General features: G+C 51.0%; 1 protein-coding gene and 1 long non-coding RNA gene across 3 annotated transcripts in view; one reads left to right on the forward strand and one right to left on the reverse strand.

Moving 5' to 3' along the window:
• Positions 1–21766, reverse strand: part of CHST8 (carbohydrate sulfotransferase 8) — a 115555-nt gene that overhangs the window by 25379 nt on the left and 68410 nt on the right. The gene's annotated exons all lie outside the window — the stretch shown is intronic.
• LOC141567459 (uncharacterized) lies at positions 6573–15602 on the forward strand. The gene is made up of 3 exons (XR_012490100.2): positions 6573–7795; positions 7933–8060; positions 13609–15602. It is a non-coding gene; the product is annotated as an uncharacterized LOC141567459 (long non-coding RNA).

Below are 21766 nucleotides of genomic sequence, written 5' to 3' on the forward strand. Positions count from 1 at the left end.
CACTTGTTGCTGAAGGTGACAGGAGAAAAATCTCCAGGACTTGGAGATAAATACTGTCACAGCCTGGGGGCCAGGTTCAGGGCTATCAAATGCAAAGGCGACATAACAAACTGTGGGGGAGGATGAGTGAGAAACCCAGGATTGGGCAAGGGGCCAGAGCTGGGCAGAGGACGGGGGGAAGAGGCCCCAGGGGAGCCCAAGGAAAGAGCTGACTAGGACACCTGCCCTGGGAGGACGCCACACTTCAGAGAGTGAGACACACCCAGGTGTCCCCTGGCGACATTGCTTTCCTGGAGTTCTGTCCTGTGGCCTTTTTCTGGCTTTTGAAAAGCTGATTGTTAGACCATAGCAGCATGGGTAGGTGAACTGTCCCCCCATTTGTCTCAGCTCTAATCACGACCACAACGAACTCTTATCCCTGGTCACCAGGGCAGCCAATTTCCACTGCTGGGGACAACTCTGAGTGCATGTCCCACTGGCCCTGAGCTTGGGCAGGGAATGATAATTACACACCACACATTCTTTCTTTCACATATATTGGGGCCAGGGCTGTGGGCTGTATCCTACATGGCCACAGACCCCCAACTTCTGCATGTAGAGTAGGGAGGCAGGGGCGGTGGTGGTGGCCAATGTACCTGGTGGTGTTAGTGCATCTCTTCAGGAACAGAGAGTCTAGATAGGACATTTCCCACAGACCCAAGGTCATGGAACCGCCTTCCTATAGTGCCCCAGGTCCCCAAAGCTTCCCCCAGACTCATCTGCCAGGTAAGTGGTCACCCCAGTTGGCCCCGCAGGCAGTGGACTATACATCCAGTCTGTGCTCAAGCAAACACCCCAAAGTGTCTCAGAAGGATCCCTTTTCTGTAAAAGTGAGGTCTGCCTCTCTGGAGATGGCAGTACCAGGCTAAAGGCACAGCCAAGTGCAAATCATAGACAAGGGAGGGGGAGGGGGAAGCTGTCTGGCCAGTAGTAAGACCAAGACCCACTGGGGAACCTTTCTAAGTGCCTGTGGGAAGCACCACTCCCCATCCCGATTTGGAGGGTCTAGAAGAGCCTGGTGTGAGCCTGACCTGTGTCCAAGGTTGAGAGCCCCTCGTTAGACTAAGGCTCCCTCCCTGACCCCAGCATGCTCATAGTTGACCAAGAAGGACAGCGGCCCCCAGGAGGTGGGGTGGTGTGGGGAAGGCCGGGAGTAGCATCCGGCAGGCACCGGGAAAGGCACACAGGGGTCCCAGGTCAGTACTGAATTCTTTGCTAGTTCTTCACTCCAACTCCCAAATGCACCTGGTCTTCGAGGCGCTCTCTTGTCGGTCCTCCAGCTTCTTTTCTTGCCCTTCTGGGTCCCAATTCTCTGTTCAGTGGGCACAATTGATAGGAACAAATATGAAAGCCAACCATTCAGACTGGGGGCAGCGTTTGCTCCCCAAACTCAGGGGAGCACATGCTCTGGCAGGAATTCCACAGGCTGCCTCCACCCTGACGACCTTTAAGACTGTCCCCAGGCTGAGGGTCCATGACAGGCGAGTGAGGCAAGAAGCCCTTCCAAGAGAGGGCTGGGACTGGAACCCAAGCCCTGCCCCTGGTGTCTGTCTCAGTCACCACAAGTCTTGGCTTTGTTGGGATGAGAGCCCTGTGGCTGCTCAGTGGGGAATAGTCCTCTTTGTCGGTGATAGGATGGCACCTTGGAAAACACACGTCCTTACCTAGAAACAGGTGGAGGGGGCATTCTATTCCATTCACAAGTGTGAGCGATCTTCTGGAAGAAAGCAGAGTGTGATTTTCTATGGCTGCTGTAGAGAGCTGTGTGTGTGTGTGTGTGTGTGTGAGAGAGAGAGAGAGAGAGAGAGAGAGAGAGAGAGAGAGAGAGCGCGGGAGGAGAGGGAGAGAGAATGCACTAGAACAGACCCTCTGGCTGCCTGTGGGCTGGGGAGTCAGGAGGAGGGAGGCACTTGGCTGGGGGCAGGCATGTCTCATCTTATATCCTTGTTCTCACACTGCCAGGGGCACACTTGACGCCTCTCCCTATCAGTCTGTGAATTCTCTTCTCTTCTCCAGCTCAATTGCTTGCTCTGTGTGTGAGGCATTTGAAGCCTGTCTGGATGTGCCCCTTTGCTCCCCGCTGAGAAGCAAGGTTGGCCAGGGTGGTAGGAGGCTGTGTGCCAGCGGGGGAGGGGGCCTAGAGCTGTCCCCACCCTCTCTTCCATCTTTTCCCAGCCAGTCTGTTTCTAGGGGTTGTCTTTAGTCTCTGCCAACAGCTGGGATTTTCTGATCAAAAGCCAGGCCTGGCACTGCTGCCTGCCAGTAAGCACAAGCCTTTAAAAGCTGCTCCTTCTCCCCTGGGCCGAGAACTTCTCTGCCCGATGTTTGCTATGGCCTTTGGCCCTGCTTGGGCCACGCTGTGGAGGACCCTCAGACAGAGACCCTGCTCAACCTCTGCTCAGCTTCATGCAGGGGTTGGGAGATGTTTCAGGAACCAGCTGGGAAGGATTCATGGTTGTCAGTGAGACCTCACCATACAGGGTCTTCACCTGCTCCCCCTACCCCCAGGCAGGGAAGGTATTCAACATAAGTCCAGTTTCTGGGGTGTTGTGCTGGTCGTGGTGGCAAGAGGCAGGAGAGGGCCAGCCAGGGGCAGCTCTGGGAGCAAGACGGTGGGTCGCCACGCTCAACAGACTCTGCTGCTGCTGCCCCTCCTGGCCTGGGCACTGGGTGAGTGCCGTCCCTCCTTCCTCTCCCCTCACTGAGCTCCTGCAGTTGGGGTGACAATGGAAGGGCATGCTTCTAGAAGTTACGAGCCTGGGGTCTGGCCTGGCTAGCCAACCCCCCATCCCTTCATCTCCACCCCACCTGTGTCAGGGGCAGCGCCCCCGTGTCATGCTATGTGGGTCCCTGTCACTGTTTACGCATAGAGAAATGAGCCTTGACATGGAGGACCCACGAGGTCAGCCACTGAAGTCTCTGCCACAGGCTGCAGGTGTGGAGCAGAGGCCCAGGAAACGGTGCTCCTAGAGGTCACGTGTGACACACACAGGTAGTTTCGGCTCTTACCTTCCATGTTTTGGAGCTGAAGCTAGAGCCAGCGATAATTTATCTATTCTACTCCGTCTTGTGCTGAGGCTTTTGGATGGTGTACAAGAAACAACGGCATGGATTAAAAGTGAGACTGACAGAGGAGGGGAAAACAAGTAAGGAGATATGGACGGATCCAGACGTAAGGCTGAAAGTTGATTTCACGCTGGCGGATTCACTTGGGAATGGGCTGTGGTATAATAAAGTGTATAACTGGTCCTGGGCCTCAGGTTCCTGGTGCAGAGCTTTAAAACCCTAGGAATTTCCTGAGTGATTAGTGTTATGCTAATGAGGTAACGCTGGTTGGCCCCAAGACAGCTTCAGGCCGTGGGCTGGTCACCAGAAAACTCACCCACCTGACGGGAGGGGTGGAACTTTCAGGACCTGACCGAGGGAGGGCGCCTGGCGATTGTGCTCCATCTCGTGCTCAATGTTAATTGATCAGGCCTAGTACTGAAATCTCTGTAGAGATTCTGGACACCGAGACTCAGGGAGCTCCTGGTTGAAAACGTTGACGTGCCAGGAGTGTGAGGTGCCCTGACTCCATGCGGGAAGGTCCTGGAAGCTCTGCATTCAAGACCCTCCCAGACTTTGCCCTATGTGTATCCTTTATAATAAAACTATAATTGTAAATGCGGCACTTTCCTGGGTTCTGTGAGTCTTTCCAGTGAATTATTAAACTTAAAGAGGTCATGGGATCCCCCTAAATTTGTAGCCCGTTGAACATCAGTGCAGCTGGCCTGGGGACCCCACTTGGGGCTGGTGTCTGCAGTAAGCTCAGTCTTGTGGAGGATTCTGCCGCTCACTGTGGGGGCGACACGCACTCCAGGTATTAGTGTCAGAACTGTACTGTAGTGTACCCCAGCCAGGGGAGAAACAGAACGTGGGCTCATGCACGAGGCGTGAGCTTCCCAACAGCCAATGCCGAGCAAGGATTCTTGGTCTGAGGGTCAGACAAGAGGATGTCCTGTGTGATGGGCCACTGTGCTTGATGTCATCCTTAAAGGGCAATCACGAGCCTCAGGGGGCTCTTTTTCAGACGCTCAAAAGAAAGAGGCAGCATCACAATGGAGCACATCCAGCTCTCAGCTGAACTCACAGAGCCACCTTCAGTGTGGTGGCAGGCCTGGTGGGGTGAAAGTGGAGGCTCAGCTGTCCCAATATGTGGGTAAGGGACCCCCTACCCTTGCACGCTAATGTCTGCCATGTGATGGAGGTGCTGAGATGGCCCTCCTGCTTCCCTGAGGCGTGAGCTGCTTCAGGTGGAAACGGGGTCTTAGGCAACCCACAAGGAGAGCAGCGCAACCTCACACCTCTCCTGTGCCCAGGCTCTTCTTGGGCAAACCAGAGACTGGGGCTGGCCCCTCCCACCCGGGGCCCGGAGCTCAAGGGAAAGACTTGAACCTTGTCTCCAATCATTATTCACATATGGACCCACAAAGACACATCCAGTGAACTGGTATGTGGAGGGGGGATGGCAGTATATGCCAGACACTGGGAGGGGAGGTGGGCAATGGTGTGTCCAAAGGAAAAGACCACATGTCTGCCCAGACCACATGTCATACCCAGCAAGCTCCCCATATTATCTCATTTAATTCTCATGATGTCCTCTGAGGAAGTCTCTATTATTGACTTTATACCACCTTATGGACAGGGAAACTAATCTCAGGGAAGTGAAGTGTGTCCCAAAATGTCTCCCTCCTTATCCTTGCCCCACCCTACCTGTTTCTCCACAGCGGCCAGAGTGATACTTTTACATAGTAAATCCGAACATGTCTTCTCCCCATGAAAGCACCTCAATCACATCCCACCAGGAGCACACAGCCTCCAAGATGGCGCCAGTGGCCCCACTGTCTGGTAACTTGCCCTTGCAATTCCCTGTCCATGAATGTGGGCTGGACCTAGAGACCAGCGTCTCTCACACACACACACACACCACGTGGTGGGATGTCACTTTTGAGAGTAAGTCACAAAGACAGAAACTTCTGTTTTGTTCGCCCTCTCTCACTTACTTGCTCTGAAAGAAGCCAGCTTCTTGGTTGTGAGCTTTCCTATGGAGAGGCCCACACAGCAAGGAACCCAGGGAGTTCTCTGGCCAACAGCCTGAGAGGAACGAATCCTGCCAACAGCTGTCTGGCTGAGCTTGAAACAGTTCCGCCCTCAGTCGAATGTTCAAATGACGGCGGTGTGTTTCCCTCTGGGCTTCTGCTGGATTTCCCACTAAATTCCACTGGCAACTGAGACCTGGAGCTTTTGGCATGCCCAAATGGCAGGGTGTTCTGGTACAAAACGGGGGTGGGCCCGTCCTCCCTCCGTTCCACCCCTGCGAGATGCCAGCAGAGCAGCTCCCCGTGCCAGAATGCTTTGTCAGCGTTTGGTGAGATGCTCTTCTTGTCTGCCCCTCCGACAGGACCCAGACATGGTCCACAGAGGGCAGGGTCAGACACTGGAGTAGAGCAGCTGACACCATGGGTGTCTGAGCTTGCCTCCATCCTGAGGCCCAAGGCTCCTTCACCGGGCAAGACTGCCTTATGGTGTATTCTCTCCCTGGAGGCGAGAGCAGGTCCTCTTGACCTCAGCTCACAGTCTCCCAGCGAGCTGGAAGGGGTGGGGTCTGCCTCTCTTCCTCCATCCCCTACTCGCTGGGCTACCCCACACCTCTCTTCCCAGTGGGCTATGAGCCTCAGAGGGCAGGTGCATGTCTGGGTACCCACAGCCAGCTCAGAGATGGCAAGGGGAGGCTGGGAGGCTTCTCAAACCAAACCCAAATATCAGGGGACATGCTAGGCGCTCTCGCCCAGGACTGCATGAGGCTATGGGGCATGGGGATGTGAGGCTCAGCCCAAATGTGCCCCTTCTTTGCCTGGCACCAATTGGCACTCCATCCTTCCCACCCCTTCTTTGGACCTGAAGGACATCCTTTGGTGAGGGAGGTGCCATGTAGTCCTGAAAGAAAGCCAAGAGGAGATGCAGCTATTACCCAGAAAGCTGAAGGGCACCCCCCTGCCCCAGGAGCACCCTAACAGCAGCATCTACATGCAACCAAATCGAGGACGTGGATGCCACCCTTCGCCCAGGCCTGAGCCTACAGAGAATTATGCACTAGATGGGAATGTGTTCATTATCCCGAATTTGTCCAGGAAATCATGGATTGGACTGAATTTACCTGAAAGGGTATCTAAGGAGTCTGAGACAGGTGGGCTGGAGGTCTGGAACAAATAATTAAAATCTATTCTGGAGATACGGCTCCGCCTGTTAGGCCCGAATCTGTGTGGACTGCCATGGGGGCTGAGGTGCACGATGGAGCCCCCGGGCTCTGCTCACAGCAACCCCACATTGGTGCTGGGCTGCCACAGCCCTGGCCCTGGCCCTGTGGGGAAAGCACCAGCTGAAGGGCATCCATCCATGCCCCCCCCCCCACAGGTGGTATAGCCTGGCTGGGTTTGGGGCTCAACAAGGCAGTGCGGCCCAGGGCAGAGGGACTCGGGAAGGGAAGGCACACAGGTTTGTGGAAACAGCACACAGACGCTGGCCTGGAAGGGAAGCCACCAGCCCGCTGCACAGGGAGGCTTCCCTAGGGAGCAGCTTCACTTGGCACCTGGTCACGGTAATTACTGCTGAACTTTAAAACCTAACGCAGCAAAACTGCAAATATTTAACATGTGTTCTTTCTCCCCAGGGAGCACGGAGGAGACGGGAGCAAATGGACAGATTCACAACATGAACTCCTGAGTCTGCTCACAAAATGGGCTAATAAGGAAGCCAGCCACAAGGAGAGGCACAACCCTTGGCGAGCAGCAGCCCCCAACCCCCAGAACGGCTGGCCACGGCGACTGGCCTGCTGCAGACGCTCAGCTCCCCCGGGCCCACTCAGAACTACGTGGCACCCACTTATACAGACACGCATGGGTGGGGATGCACATGCCTACAGGCCTGCAGCAACCTGAGTGCACACACAACATACTCAGGCGCAGGGCCCTTGGGCCCCACACGGGGGGGACTCCGGTGGTGCTCAGAGCTGCCATGGGAGCCTGGCTCAGCCTCCTGGGTTAGCAGGAGGTTGTGGTCTGGCCCTGCTTTTCCATCCCAAGCTATACCAATGGAGGACTTCCAGGAGGGGATGCCCGTGGTACCAGGTTTTTCCCTGACAGGAACACAGGCTCAGCAAGGAAACACGTGATTCTGAAGACAGAGAGGTAGTATGAGAGGCTTGTGATTTGTGGGGTCCATCTGAGGAGCCAGACACATGGCTTCCAAGGGCCTCTGAGTAATTCTGGATGAAGTACATTGTCCTGGCACCTACATGTGCTGGGAGGGGACTTGTCAGGTCAGGAGCAATCAGGGAGTGTGGCCAGGCTGGGCTGATGGTGTGGGTTGGAAGCAGAGGCACTGAGGCCAGGCAGCTGAGAGAGCCCCGAATGTCAGCCTGCTGTCACATTTTCCTCCCACTCCCCTTGCTCACACCTCTCGGCCCACATCTTCCTCTCCGCTTGCCAGGGAAGCTCCCTCCTCTGTGGCAGTGGGATGGAGAAGCAAACTCAGACCTGCCCTTGCCAAGCACTGTTGCCAAGAGGCATACACTTGGTGGTTCTCTCTGCTCCCGGGAAATGACACAGCTCCGTCTTCTCTCCCACCTAGAAGGGAGCTCTCGAGGCCTCAGCCTCACCACTACCCCCGGCTGAGTCCTCACACTTACGTGACCCAATGCCAGCACCAGTGTGACCTGGTACGTGCTTACCTCTGTCCCCTACCTCCCCACCTTGCACTCCCGCGTGCTGCCTGGCCATCTCTAGAGCTCAGTGGCCCCAGGGCCCCCTCTCCAGTTCCATGAAAGCCTCAGAACTGGGTTAACTTCGTTCCTAGCCAACCTTCCAGGTCCAGGACGGGAAGGAGAGGAAGGACGCAGGGAGCCCCCACCTCAGCGAGCAATGACCATGATGCCCAATCCTGGCTGCCTCTCTCTGGGCTCACGGGGACAGGACCACCTGCAGGTGAGAGCCCTGAATGGCCCCATTCTCAGTGTCCCGGGTGGGCAAGTCCAGCTGAGCCCAGGCCACTCTGACCTAAACCTCCCAAAGCATCTATCATGACTGGATGAGGGAACACAAAGGGACAGGGAATGCCGGGGCCAGAAATGAGGGGTCACCTGCAGCTGAATGCCTCAGCCTGGTCCTCCTAGCTCCCCTCACATCTCAACCCCTCCCATCCTCACGCCTCTCTCCTGAGACTCCTGGGGTCCCAGGTGGGGGGGAGAAATCCTATCTCCCACTCGTGTAACCTTTGGAACAGATGAAGAAGAGTCACCCGTTTCTACTAACGAGGAAACCAAGGCTCTTTCAGGCGATCAGAGCTGTCAGGAGAAGAGCATGTTTGGCCTCCAAGACCCCATGCAGGGCCCAGTAGGGAACCCAGGCTGGCATGGTGACCAAAGAGATGTGGCAGTTGGTTTTTAATTTTCACCTTGCACAAATTTCATTACCAGGAATTTCAGGTTTGAAGGAGTAGGACGAGGCTCAACTCTCAGAGTGAGGGTCTGGAAGGAGCCCCGACAGCAGTGAGTGGAACAGCTCAGGTGTAGGATGCCCGGGGAGTGCCCTGGGGCTGTGTGCGAGGGTCAGCCTGGAGTGAAAGGAGATGCCCTTCCAGGCCCAGGACCTCCTAGCCCTGATCAAGTCTCTGACACGCAGAGCCACAGACATGGAGACCCAGTGTGTTCCCTCAGTCACACACACAGCCATACAGCTCCTATTGCACCTACACAGTGTGACACCCCTGCACATACAGACTCATGGCTCTCAAGACAATATCTGCCTCCCTACACACACGTACACGTGCATGGCTGAGTTCAATGGCTGCCTGGAGCTCCGGGCAATCACTACCTGCCCCCTCTCCCTACCACCTGCAGGGTCCCTCCTCCGGGGATCTGCCTTGAAGCAGCTACAGGCTGGCCCTGCTCCAGCCTGGCCCTTAGTTGGGGTCTAACCAGATGTGCTCTCTTCCTCTGGGCGCCATGGAACAGCTGCCGAGAGGAGGGGCTGCTGGGGATGGCCCCTTATCCGTCTTCCCCCACCCCCCACCTCCCCACCCAGAAGTGAGCCTCTCAGTGCAGCCCGGCTCATGAGCCCTTGGGCTGGCCTGCCATGCCTGCCATCTGCAGCAGGACCTCCTGGCTGACTCTTTCCTGACCTGGGGGTTCCCAGGTTGGGGAGACAGGGGCGGGGGGGTGGGGACTCTGGGATGGGGGGCAGGCTCAGGAGGGGCAGGCCCGGGCCTGGCCTCTACCCCCTTCCAGGGCTGTCCCTAGCAGATGGGGCCCTCCCAGGGGCATTGTCTGGGCTTGCTCCTGCACACAGTGGGGGAGGGGCGTCCTCCTGGCTGCAGGAACACATTTTAAGATGCTTTCAATTATTCATGGGGACTTGGAAGAGCTGCCTGCCTGCCCCCCGAGCAACCCTGCAGCCATACTTTGCAGAAGGCTGCTTGTAGCTCCTGTGGCTGTGCCCCAGAGGGGCCATGTGTGTCCTCATCTAGGATGAGAGAATCACAGGGGAAGGCAAGGCCCCCTCACACTGTACCTGACCTCGGGAGTGAGGGCCTGGCCCAGCACCTCCCCTTCTTCTGAGAGGCTCCACAGGGCCAGGGGCCCCGAGCCCAGGGCGCAGAGACCACCTGCGGGCCAGGGTCTATCAGGAAGGGTATTGGGCAACAGTGGAGGAGACTGGACAGGGCCTGGCCAGGGAGTCTGGGGTAGGGTTTGGGTTTCAGGGGCAGGACGCAGCTCAGGGCCTGGGTGGCTGGTAACCAGTGGAGCCAGGTCAAGGGCACATGGCTGGAGGCCAAAGTCATTGAAAGCCTGAAGCAAGAGCAGCCGGCCTCACCCAGGGCCTACATAGTGGCTGTTGTGAGCCCCATGTGGGGCTGGGGGCACCGAGGAGGCAGGCCCAGCACCCTTTGGGATGTACCTCTTAGCACCAGGACATGAGACCTATGTCAGGTAGCAAAGTGTCCATAGACTGCTTCTGCCCACTGATCTCCCCATTCCCATTCCGCCAGCACCTGTTTTCCCCTCCCCATTCTTAGCCCCTGTGCTTTGATGAGATGACACCACACACATGTGAGGGGCATGTGATTCAGCTGGACCAACTAGCATAGTCCAGTCCCTTGCCTTAGGAATTGGCTCAAGGAGGGTGAGGTGACAAAACTAAGGTGATCATGGAGGCCTGGAGGTGCCAGGACCACCCATAGGGGAAAGGCTGCCTGGAAGGGAAGCCCATAAGGAGAAAGCAGAGGTGAGGAATGGAGAAGCTGAGTTCTGATGACACTGAGGCAGCAGCTGAATTTAGCCTGACCTGATGCCGTCCCTTTCAATTGAAACGTTTCTGTCAGCCCAGAATCCTTCTCCTAGGAAGGGGACAATGGGTGAACACAGGGCCACCACTCCTCCCTTCCAGGTACTGGCCAAGGGGGAGTGACAGTGAGATGGCCCAGGGTAGGGCATCCTGAAGACACCCCTCTCCTGGAAAGAACTCAGGAATACCCCAGGGGGTTGTAGCCTCTGGCATGTATAGCAGAACCCCAATGACAAACAGGCACCCAGCACACACACTTGCATAGACACACACAAGAGGTACACGTTCACAGCTCATGTGCTCCTATATCCATGGGCACTCACATGGACAGATACATGCATGGACGTGCACAGAGTCTTGCACACACAAGTAGACACGCACATTCTCAAATCCAGTCCTAGACACACACTTGCAGAGCAGCCCTCAGGCATTCATCCTCCAGGTATGCTCACACACGAAGATCTGCTCACACTCACGGCACGCATGCTCTCAGGAGCCCAGGGCGTGTACAGCTTCCCACTACACTGCATACTCATGTGTGTTGGGAGCCCCCGCGGCCTGCAGGGAATGGGGGCAGAGTCTGATACTGCCGCCTAGTCTCCAGCAGGCCTCGGAGCACAGCCCGCGGATGTTTGGAAGGGTGAACACCAGGTGAAAATGATTAGCTGTCACTCAGCACTTGATTGATGCAGCTTGTTCTTGGCAAAGGGCTGACATGTTATTGATCCATTTAGTGTACTCATAGCAGCACCCCCCTGTGCCTGGACAAGCTAAAGAACATAAGAAGCAGGGGAGGGAAGGGCCATGTCGCTGGGTGAGGAACGAGGCCTGCTGCCAGGCCACTCCAGGCCTACAGCCCTTGCTGGGCCAGCAGTTATGCCTGGGGCAGTGGGGGCGAGAGGTGGGGTGGGGGACCACTGTTTCTCCTCAGAAACCTCTTTGAGGCTTTTGTTCTTAGTCGTGAATGCCCAGCCCAGGTTGGAGAGGGGAAGGGGTGTAACCAGAGAACAGGGAGGACAGAGGGAAACCTGATGATAAGACCACAGGAACACTGGGTGTAAGAGCTGGAAAACAAAACAAAACCCAAAACAGCATTTGGGCCCTTTACTTGGAGATGTGAAGAGTTTTCTGTTTCCTGACAGAGTTTAGTCCACAGCAGGGGTTATGGCTTTAGTCTACCAATAAACCTTGACTGAATTCCCTCTCACTTCCTTCTTATAGGATATTTACCTACCCATTCATTGTCTGTCTGTTTGTCCATCCACCCACCCACTGACCCACCCACTCATCCATCCATCTGTCCGTGCACCCACCCATATATCCATCCATCCACCCATCCTACCATCCACCCAACCATTCGTCCACCCACCCACCGATCGGTCCATCCATCCATCCATCCATCCATCCATCCATCCATCCATCCATCCATCCATCCATCCAACCGTCTTCCCCTCGCTTCTTTCCTTCCTTCCACTCAACAGACATTTATTAAGTATCTAGCATGTGCTTGGTCCTGACATCCATTATGCTTATGGGAAGTGGGGAGGTAGCTGGCGGTAAACAGAGATAGGAACAGATCTGGGTCCTGTCCTGGGAGATGCCCAGTGTCAGAGGACCCAGAAGGACAGAGGAGGACAGAGGGCAGATACAAGTACGCAGTGAGCTGGCTCATGGCGCCCTCTGCTGGTAGCAAAATAAATGCACACCTCTAAAGCCAACACTGGCTCTAGAGACCTTGGAATTGGGCTTCCTGGAGTGGTTATGGAGCTCCCAGAAAAGGTCCTCAGAGACCATCAACCTTCCTGTTAGGCTCTATCACCTCCCACAAAGGTTTCATTCATGGATATGGGGAGTTTGGGTTTCCTGTTGCTACAGACCAGGCATATCTGGGACAAATGGCCTTGAATTTGGAGATGGCTACAGGTGCACGCCAAGGACAGGTAGAACATCTTAGGTCAGACCAAGCTTTGGTCACCCTGGTTTGGGCCAGGTCTGACCATGCTTCCTCCCTGCGTTTAGGTTGGGCCAGAGCCCAGTGCTGGCCACCTCTGCTTTCGGCAACAGTAGGCATGGCCGTCCTTCATGGGGACTCCCCAACTCCTGGCCCCAGCTCCCAGGCTAGGCTGGCCTCTGTACGGAGACAGGAACCCAGGAGCGACATTTAGGATAGGCGAGCAGTGTCTTGCTCCTGGAAGCTCCTGCACTGCACACCAGCTCCCTGCTTCCCGCGTCCCTTCTGGCTTTGGAGTAGAGAAGTTACCCAGCTCTCATCAGTGTTGGGTGCTGCAGTCACTGCAGAAGCCCCAGAGGGTTAAAGCGGGAAAAAGAGCCTCCCCCTCTGCAGTGAGGAGATGCTAGATTTGGCAGAGACACTTCAGCTGGGTGTGATTTTGGCTGGTGAACAGGGGCCAATGGGATAGAATGGTGTGTGTGTGTGTGTGTGTGTGTGTGTGTGTGTGTGTGTGTGTACCAGAGGGCCTAGACAGTCCCTCTCTAATGTACCAGGAACTGTGGGTCCTTCTCCGTCCTCTGACAGGCAGTTTCTCTAGTCAGGAAGGCGTCGCTGGGAGTTCTGTGGCTCAGAGGGATAAACTCCCAGCCTGGGCAGGAGGGAGCCGTGGAGGCCCGCGCAGAAAGCAAACAGCGTGGAAGCCCTCGCAATAGGGAAGCTGGAGCCAAGTGTCTCCTTTGTGGTCCTCCACCTTCTTATCTTTTTATCCCGCAGCTGACACGTTGAGTGTGCAGCCACAGCAGGGTACTGTCACGACACAGGCTAGCTAGAGAATTGTTTCAGGAAAGGGTCACACACCGTGTAAAGCCTGGCCTTGCTGTGAGCAGTTCGGGTCCCACTACACAAGTTTCTTTACTTCTTGTAAGTCAAAATAAATTGCTCCAGGCCCCGTTCTGCTGAAGGGAGGGTCAGGCTCAGCTGTGTACGGCCCCCTCCCCCTATCTAGGGTCATGCCAAAAAAAAAAAAAAACAACCCAAGCAGTCTGGGGTATCTGGGGAGGGACCTATGCCTTTGGTGTCCCCCACAGTCATGCCACCTCCCTGGGCCTGTCACCCACTACCCAGGGAACCCCAAACACCTCTCTCTTCCTAGCCTTGGGCAGCTCCCATTCCTCTCAGTTTTGGACATTGAATCTGCTTCACCTCTTTCAAAGACATTCCCTCTGTCCTTTTCCCTAGAACAATTCCTCAATGAGCTCAAGATTTCCAAAACAGAAGCCAAAAGTGAGAGGTGCAGCCTCAGATACAAACCCGCCCCCCACCAGGACACAGAGAGACCTGTGAAGAAAAAAATTCAACTAGGACTAAACACAGATTATTAGCGCCGATCGATCGTCTTGCCACAGCTGTACAGCCCCTTTCTGCCTGCCCTGAAGTCCCTCCCCGCCAAGATACCAGGTCCTCCCTCAGGCCTGGTCTCCCCACAGTCTCCCCTTAGGCCCCGGGGAGAAGCAAGACCCAGAGCTGCTCTGATCCTGCTTCTCCAGTCTCAGGCACCCCCATCCGACCCACACCCAGTGACAGAAGGTATTTGCCTTATATCAAGGGAAGTGTAAATTGTTTTTAAAAACATGTTAGCAGCTTCAGCAACACTTTGGAAAACACATATTATTTTGGAGGTGTCAGACACCCACCTTGTATCTGGCTCTAGAGTGTCCCACCCATGACACAACCAGCGGAAGAAGGGGCTGGCAGGCAAGGCAGGTTCCAGCCTGGGGCCTGCTGCCATGCAGAGCAAAACCTGGGAGCCTCCTTCCCTCTCTGCGTAGCATCAGGAATTCAGGACTCAAAGGGCAGGCCCATGGCCCCACCTGCAGCCTCTATCTCACCTCTCCCCTCCTACCAGGTCCAACGGGGTCTGAGTCTGCTTCTCTGTGGGCTGCGGCTTTTCCCTCTCCTTGGACACATTGGACGGAACACATACAATCTCATCTTCCTCCCAAGATCCCTGTGTAATTACAGCAAGGGGATAAAACAGAGTCCCCGGAGGGGGGACAGCAGCAGGTGACAGATTCCCACAAGTTTTGGGGAGTTGGAAAGTGATGGAGGGTGGTAACAGATACCCCAGGTGAAGGAGACCTATAGTTGAACATGCGTGTGGAGGCTGAGGTGCAGCGGACTCCAGCCTGGGAGGAGAGCGGGGCAGCACGGAAATAAAAGGATGAACTGACAGCCTTCAGAGGGACGGGTAGAACCCCAGGCATCCTACCCAACCTGCACACACCAGGGGCCCCCCCTCAGGCCGGTGATTGCAAGGCTCTCTGTTATGGGCTGAGTCATGTCCTCCCAAAATTCATGTTGCAGTCCTAACCCAGGACTTTAGAATGTGACTGAAGATAGGGTTTTTAAAGAAGTAATAAAGTTATAACGGGTCGTTAGGGTGGGCCCTAATCCAATTTAACTGGTGTCCTTATACGAAGAGGAAATTCAGATACAGACACAGAGGAAAGACCAATGGAAGACACAGGAGAAGAAGGCCATCTACTAGCCAAGGAGAGAGGCCTCAGAAGGAATGATTCCTACTAACACCTTGATCTTGGACCTCTTGCCTCCAGGACCGTGAGAGAACAAATTTCCATTGTTTAAGTCCCCCAGTCTAGGATAGTTTGTGGCAGCCCTAGCAAACTAATACACGCTTCCTTGGAACTTTCCAGCAATATACTGACTCCTCACTGCACACGGTGAATGAGGTCCTGTTCCCCATTTACATAAATCAGTGTTTGGTGTCCCACTCTCTACTACGAATGAATAACTAAAGGTCACCAGGCATCTGAGGACAGCCTCCCACACAAGAGAGATGAAAAGAAACAAACAGAAAAAGACCCCAGAGGAAACAAAAATAATTCATGCACTAGCCCAAGCCTGCGATCAGCTTAAACATAAATCAGTAGGGAGCTGGTAAAACAAACCAATGGTACATCTTTACAATGAATAAAATAAAGCTGCTGAAAGCGTTTCACCCCTTTTATAATCTAGATGTGTCAGTGTGGAAAGAAGTCCACCATGCAGTGTCAGGGAAAAGAAACGTATTACAGTCTGAGGAGTGTAATTGCATTCATGCAACTTGCAGGTATATTAGAAGGCTCTGGCAGGCTGGCAGTGGGGATGTGTTGAGAATATCTTCCAAATGGGCCGACACATAGGCCAGGTGAAAATCGCTAGGGACTTCCTGAATTCCGTGCTTGCCCGGGTACCTCTGGTCCAACAGAGGTATTCTTGTTTGACCTGGAGGGTCAGGAACTCATACATGCGTATCTATCTGAAGAAGCAAGCATGAGGCCAGATATACAGCAAGTGCTCAATGACTGCTTACTGGTGGGAAAAAAAAATGGGTGGATGGCTGGATGGGAGGATGGGTGGCTGGTTGGACACAACCATGCAGGTGGCTGGATGACAACCAGGGCTGGCTGACACAGCAGAGAGGTGAAAGTCATCCTGAGTGCCAAGTTGCCTGCCCCCCGGAAGATCTGCACACTCCAGGGGCTCTGTCACCTCCTGCCAGAGCAGACACCAATGCCCAGAAAAGAAGTTGAACCTGTTGAGTTGCCAAGGCAACGAGAAGCATGCTGGGATGCAGAACTGCCAGTCTCAGGGAATTCCTGTCTTCCATTTCCTAAATCACAGTTCTATCAGTGGCTTGTCCCTGTCAGCTCAACTACAGGCCCTGTGTCTGTTTTCTCTCCCTGACCCTAGTTTTTAGGAGAAGTTGCCGCAGCCTAGCCAAGATCCCTGTTACTCACGCCTGGGAATGGGGGCCAGGGTCCAAGCTCCTGCAGGCTCAGATCACACTGGGGACAAGGCCGGGGATGGCACCGCCAGACATCGGATTAGGAGCTTCAAGCCATTCACAGCACAGCCGTGGCCTTGACTCAATAGTAGCCCTGGGTGAATGGGGAAAGGGAGAGCCAGGGTGCAGGGTAAAGGGGTGACTTGTTCAAAGGCCAGGGCTAGAGGTCTTCACTGGTGGGAGGAAAGGGGGCAGCTCAGATGGCAACAGGGCAAACATGAAAACAGCAGAGCAAGCATCCTGAGTGAGTCTTCTAGAGAGACGTGGGTATGTAGGAGAAGGTGACACAGCTTTGGATCAGGAGAGCTGATTTTTAACAGGTTGTCCGAGTGATGTGTAGTTGTGTTAAAGTCTAAGAAGCACTATTCTGAACCAGTGGAGCTTTGAAAACTGCTGCCTGAGTCCCTCTCCTAGAGATGCGGATTTAATTGGTCTGGGGTGGGGCCTGAACATCAGGCTTTTAACACTTAAAGAACTGTTATTCTAAGTAGCTGCTGCCCCGTCCATGGAAGCCGTGGCATTGGACTTGTACTTCTGTGGTGGCTCTCACCCAGGGCGCACTCCTCAGCCAGGCTCTGTCCGGGACACTGCAGCTCAAAAGATGGCAGGTTCAAAACCCCAATCCCAGCCTCTCCAGCAACAATGAAATGCCTGAGTCTTGCCTGATAGCTCCACGACTTGAGGAATGGCGACCCTGGGGAGGGACACTGGGAGGAGAGGCCGGTGCTTTGCAAACACAACTGCCCGTGCCACAGTGGCAATTGAGAGAGCGCCTCAAAGACAGCTGAGGTGGGGGCCTGCCACACCACTACTGCTGACCTAGTATACCAAGGCATCTCCAAGCAACAGTGCCTGCCAGCGGTGACCAATTCGCTCTCATTCCTCCACTGGGAGAGCAGATGCTGGAAAACGTGGCACCTCCATAGACCACGGTGGTCTAGAAGAAGCTGCACGTGGCAAGTTGAACCTCACTTCACCCACCCACCGAAGTACACTGGTTCTTGAAATGGTAGCAGTGGATTAGGGATAGAGGGGCCTGTGCCAGGTGAGGCTGGGGTTACCTATGGCAGAAACCCCAATGAGAACTTAGGGCTTCATAGCTGATGCCTGGCTGCTGTCCACTGACCAGCCCATGCACTTATTCAAACAAGCCAATAACACCTTCCTGCAAGACCCAGGGTGACCCCACCCCCTTGGTACTACGAGCCTGCCTCCACAGCCCCTGCTTGTTCACTTTCCGTGTGACCTTGCATGGCACGTGGTGTCTGCCTCCCCAGGGCTGTGAGTACCTGGGACTAATCCACTGCTGTTGAGCTCATCTGTCCAGTGTTGAGTGTTGGCCACTACCATCATTATAGGGGGGAGTCTCGCTTACCAATGAGGTGACTAGGAGGTGATTAAACAGGTGCCCGTCTCTAGGAGAGGGGCTACACTGAGAGGCGCCAGTGTAGAGGCTCAGAAGATAAGCATTATACTTCCAAATGTGAGCTTTATTTTAAAATAAAGGCCCAAGTTTAGTACTATCCCTAGTTTCCTCCTTAATAAGATAAAGATCTTAGAATTCTTACCTCCAGCTACTATTTCCATCTAAACTTCCATGTTATTGCAGTTCCTAACCCTCCATAAAATTGGTGTTGTTTACTATTTTTAACGTAAGTACCTGTTTATATTTATCTACATGCCTACAATTTATTTCCTTACCATTATTTCTTGTATCTCATTCTTTCTGGTTAAATTTTCTTCTTATGGGAGTACAATGATTTATCATAAAAATAAAGCCACTTCAGAGAGTGAGGGAGGCACTGATAATAATTATACCAGGCCACAGTGTAAACTGGGACTGTCTCAGGCAAACTGGGCCAATGGGCAGAGGTTTGATGCCTTCTACGGGCACTGTTTACAGAGAAGTTGCTCTCCAGCTCAGCAGCTGGGTCAGGCCAGAGGCGATGTTAGACCCCAGTCCTGGAGGCAGAGCCTCTGGAATGGCTGAGTGAGGATCGTGCAAATTTCTTCCCCCAAAGAAATGACAAAACTGGAATAATAATAAAATAAAATCCCAATTTAAGAACTCTGGAAATTGACTAAAAGTATACAACATATTTAAGAAGCAATTTTTTTTTTTTCAAGAAAATCTACTGAACCTCAGAAAGAAGAGTGTAAGCTTATGGTATTTTAGCCTGGGGCTACTTCCATCAACCCCACCCAGTTTGCTAGTGGTTGAAGTTCTACCAAGGTGGAGCAAGCCATGAAGTCTGGTTGAAAAATTCTATGCCCAGGAATGCTGTTGAAAATAATAATTCTAAAATCTCAGCTAGCCTGAAGTTGTGATACAGGTTGGGGAAAGCAATAGACCAACAGACCGGACAAAGTTTAAAGGGAGATCTGGGAAATGAGATAACTAAAGTAAACAACAGATAAAGCAGTGCTTGAGAGGGAAATTTATAGCTATAATGTCTGTATTAGAAAAGAAGGATCTCAAATCAGTAACCTAAGCTACTACCTTAAGAAACTAGACAAAGACAAACTAAACTCAAAGCAATCAAAAATAAGGAAATAATAAATATTAGAGTAAAAATCAATGAAACAGAAAAACAAAACAAAACAAAAAAAACAAGACAAAAGCAATGAAACCAAAAGTTGGTTATTTGAAAAGATCAACAAAAAATTAACAAACTTTTAACTAGACTTAAGGAAAAAAGAAAGAATACAATACTAAAATCAGGAATAAAAGAGGGAACATCACTAACGAATATAAGGAAATATTATCAACATCTTAATGCTAAAAAATGAAACAACTCAAATGGAATAAACAAAGCCCTAGTAAGACATAAATTACTGAAGCTGACTCAGGAAGAAATAGAAAATTTGAATAGACCTATAGTAAAGAAATTAAATCAGTAATTTAAAAAATCTTCCCACAAAGAAAAATCTAGCTCCAGATGCCTTCACTGGAGAATTCTACTAAACATGTGAAGAAGAAATACTGCCAATCCTTCACAAACTCTTTCAGAATTAGAGGAGGAGGAAACACTTACCAACTCATTCTGAGACTTACATTAATCTGATACCAAAGCCAAATAAAAACATCTCAAGAAAACTATAAACAACTATCTCTCAAAATATTCCATGATACAATCCTAGCAAATTGAATCCAGCAACATATAAAAAGGACCATACACCATGACCAAGTGGGATTTATCTCAAGAATGCAAGGTTGATTTATTTATGCAATGCACCATATTTACAGAATAAAGGATAAAACCACACAAACATCTCAATAGATGTAGAACAAGCATTTGACATAATCCGACACCCATTTATGGTTAAAAATTTTTTTTTGTCAACAAACTAGCAATAGAAGGAAACTTCCTCAAATGGTAAAGGTCATCCTATAGCTACCATTATACTTAATGGTGAAAGATGGGATGTTTCCCCCAAAGATTGAAACTCAATAATTCTGCTTCATTTTGTACTAGAAGTTCTAGCCAGTGCAATCAGGAAAGGGAAAAAAAAGAGGCATTCATATCAGACAGGAAATAAAACTCTCTTCATTTGCAGACAACATAACCCTGTATTTAAAACAAATCTTCATTTGCAGACAACATAACCCTGTATTTAAAACAAATCCTAGGGAACTCATAAAAAGAACTACTAGAATTAACCAAGTCACAGGATACAAGATCAATATATTAATAGAAAAATCAACTGTATTTCCATATATTAGTGATGCACGACCCAGAAGTAAAATTAACAAAGCAATCCCATTCACTATAGCATCAAAAAGCTAGGAATAGGACTTAGGAATAAATTTAACAAAAGAAGGGTGAGACTTGTATATTGAAAGCTACAAAATATTGGGAAGAAGAACTAAAGAAGATCTAAATAAATGGACAGGCATTCCATGTTCATGGATTGGAAGACTCAATATTGTTAAGAGTGTAATTCTTCCCAAGTTGATTGTTAGGTTCAATGCAATGCCTATCAAAATCCCAACAGGGTTTTTGTTGGCAGAAATTGACTAGTCCTAAAATTTACATAAAAATGTACATGGTTTTATAAAGGCCCAGAGTAGTCAAAGTGATCTTGAAAAAGAAGAACGAAGCTGGAGGACTTACACTTCCTGATTTTATAACTTATTATAAACTTTACGATATTGTACTATTGGTGTAAGGGTCGACATATAGATCAATACAATAGAATTGAGACACCGGAAATCAACCCTTATATTTATGGCCGATTCATTTTTGACCAAAGTGCCAAGGCAATTCAATGGAGGAAAAGATGATCTATCTTCAATAAGTCGTGCTGAGACAATTGGATATTCACATGCAAAAAGATGAAGTTAGACCATTATCTCACACAAAGCACAAAAATTAACTCAAAATGGATCAGCGACATACCAGGGCTAAAAATATAAAACATTGAGGAAAACACAGGAGAAAATCTTTATGACTTTAGGTTAGGCAAAGATTTCTTAGCTACAACACCAAAAGCATGATCCATAAAAGAAAAAAAAAAAGATGAACAGTACTTCAAAATCTTTTGCACTTCAAAGACACCATTAAGAAAACGAAAAGACAAACCACAGATGGAAGAAATTGTTTGCAAATCTAATAAGTACTTGTATCTAGAAAATAAAGAATAACAACTCAATAAAAAGACAAATAACAATCTAAAAGATGAGCAAAAGATTTGAATAGATTATTTTACTAAAGAAGATATTCGAATGGTTAATAAGCACCTAAAAATATGCTCAATATCAGGTGTCATTAGAGAAATGCAAATTAAAACCACAATGAGATACCACTTCATACCCACTAGAATGGCTATAATTAAAAAGGCAGATTATAACAAGTGTTGATGAGAATGGGGAAAAATTGGAGCCCTCATCCATTGCTGGTAGGAATGCAAATGGTGCAGCCATTTTGGCAACAATTTGGCAGTTTCTTTAAAAATTCAGCATAAATTTACTATACAACCTAAGTGTCTGTCCAAGAGAAATGAAAACATATGTTCACACAAAGACTTGCCTGTGAATGTTCATAGCAGTTTTAGTCATAATCGCCAAAAAAGTATAAACAATCCAAATATCCATCAACTGGTGAACAAACCAAAGTTCCATGTAATGGAATATTATTCAGCAATAAAGAGGAATGAACTAATAACACAAGCTACAACATGACGAATCTAAAACATTACGCTAAGTGAAAGAAGCCAGATGTAAAAGACTACATACTGTATGATAACACTTATGGGAAGTGTTCAGAAAAAAATAAATCTATAAAGACAGAAAGTAGGTTAGTGGTTGCCAGAGCAACAAGGAGTGACTGCAAATGGGCATGAGAGATTTTTGGGGGGCAATGAAATATCCTAAAATTGGATTGTGGGGATGGTTGCACAGCTCTGTACACTTAAAATAGGTGAATGTTATGGCATGTAAATTTCACCCGACTAAAGCTGTTTTTTAAAATAAGCCCAAGCCCTCAGCCCCATGGCAGGCATTCCCTGGAGTTCACAGCTTCCCTCTCATTCCTCTCATTTTCTGGCTCC

This window comes from Rhinolophus sinicus, chromosome 8, assembly GCF_057876585.1.
Source record: "Rhinolophus sinicus isolate RSI-liver-muscle chromosome 8, RSI-T2T, whole genome shotgun sequence".
In the NCBI taxonomy this organism is placed as follows: Eukaryota; Metazoa; Chordata; class Mammalia; order Chiroptera; family Rhinolophidae; genus Rhinolophus; species Rhinolophus sinicus.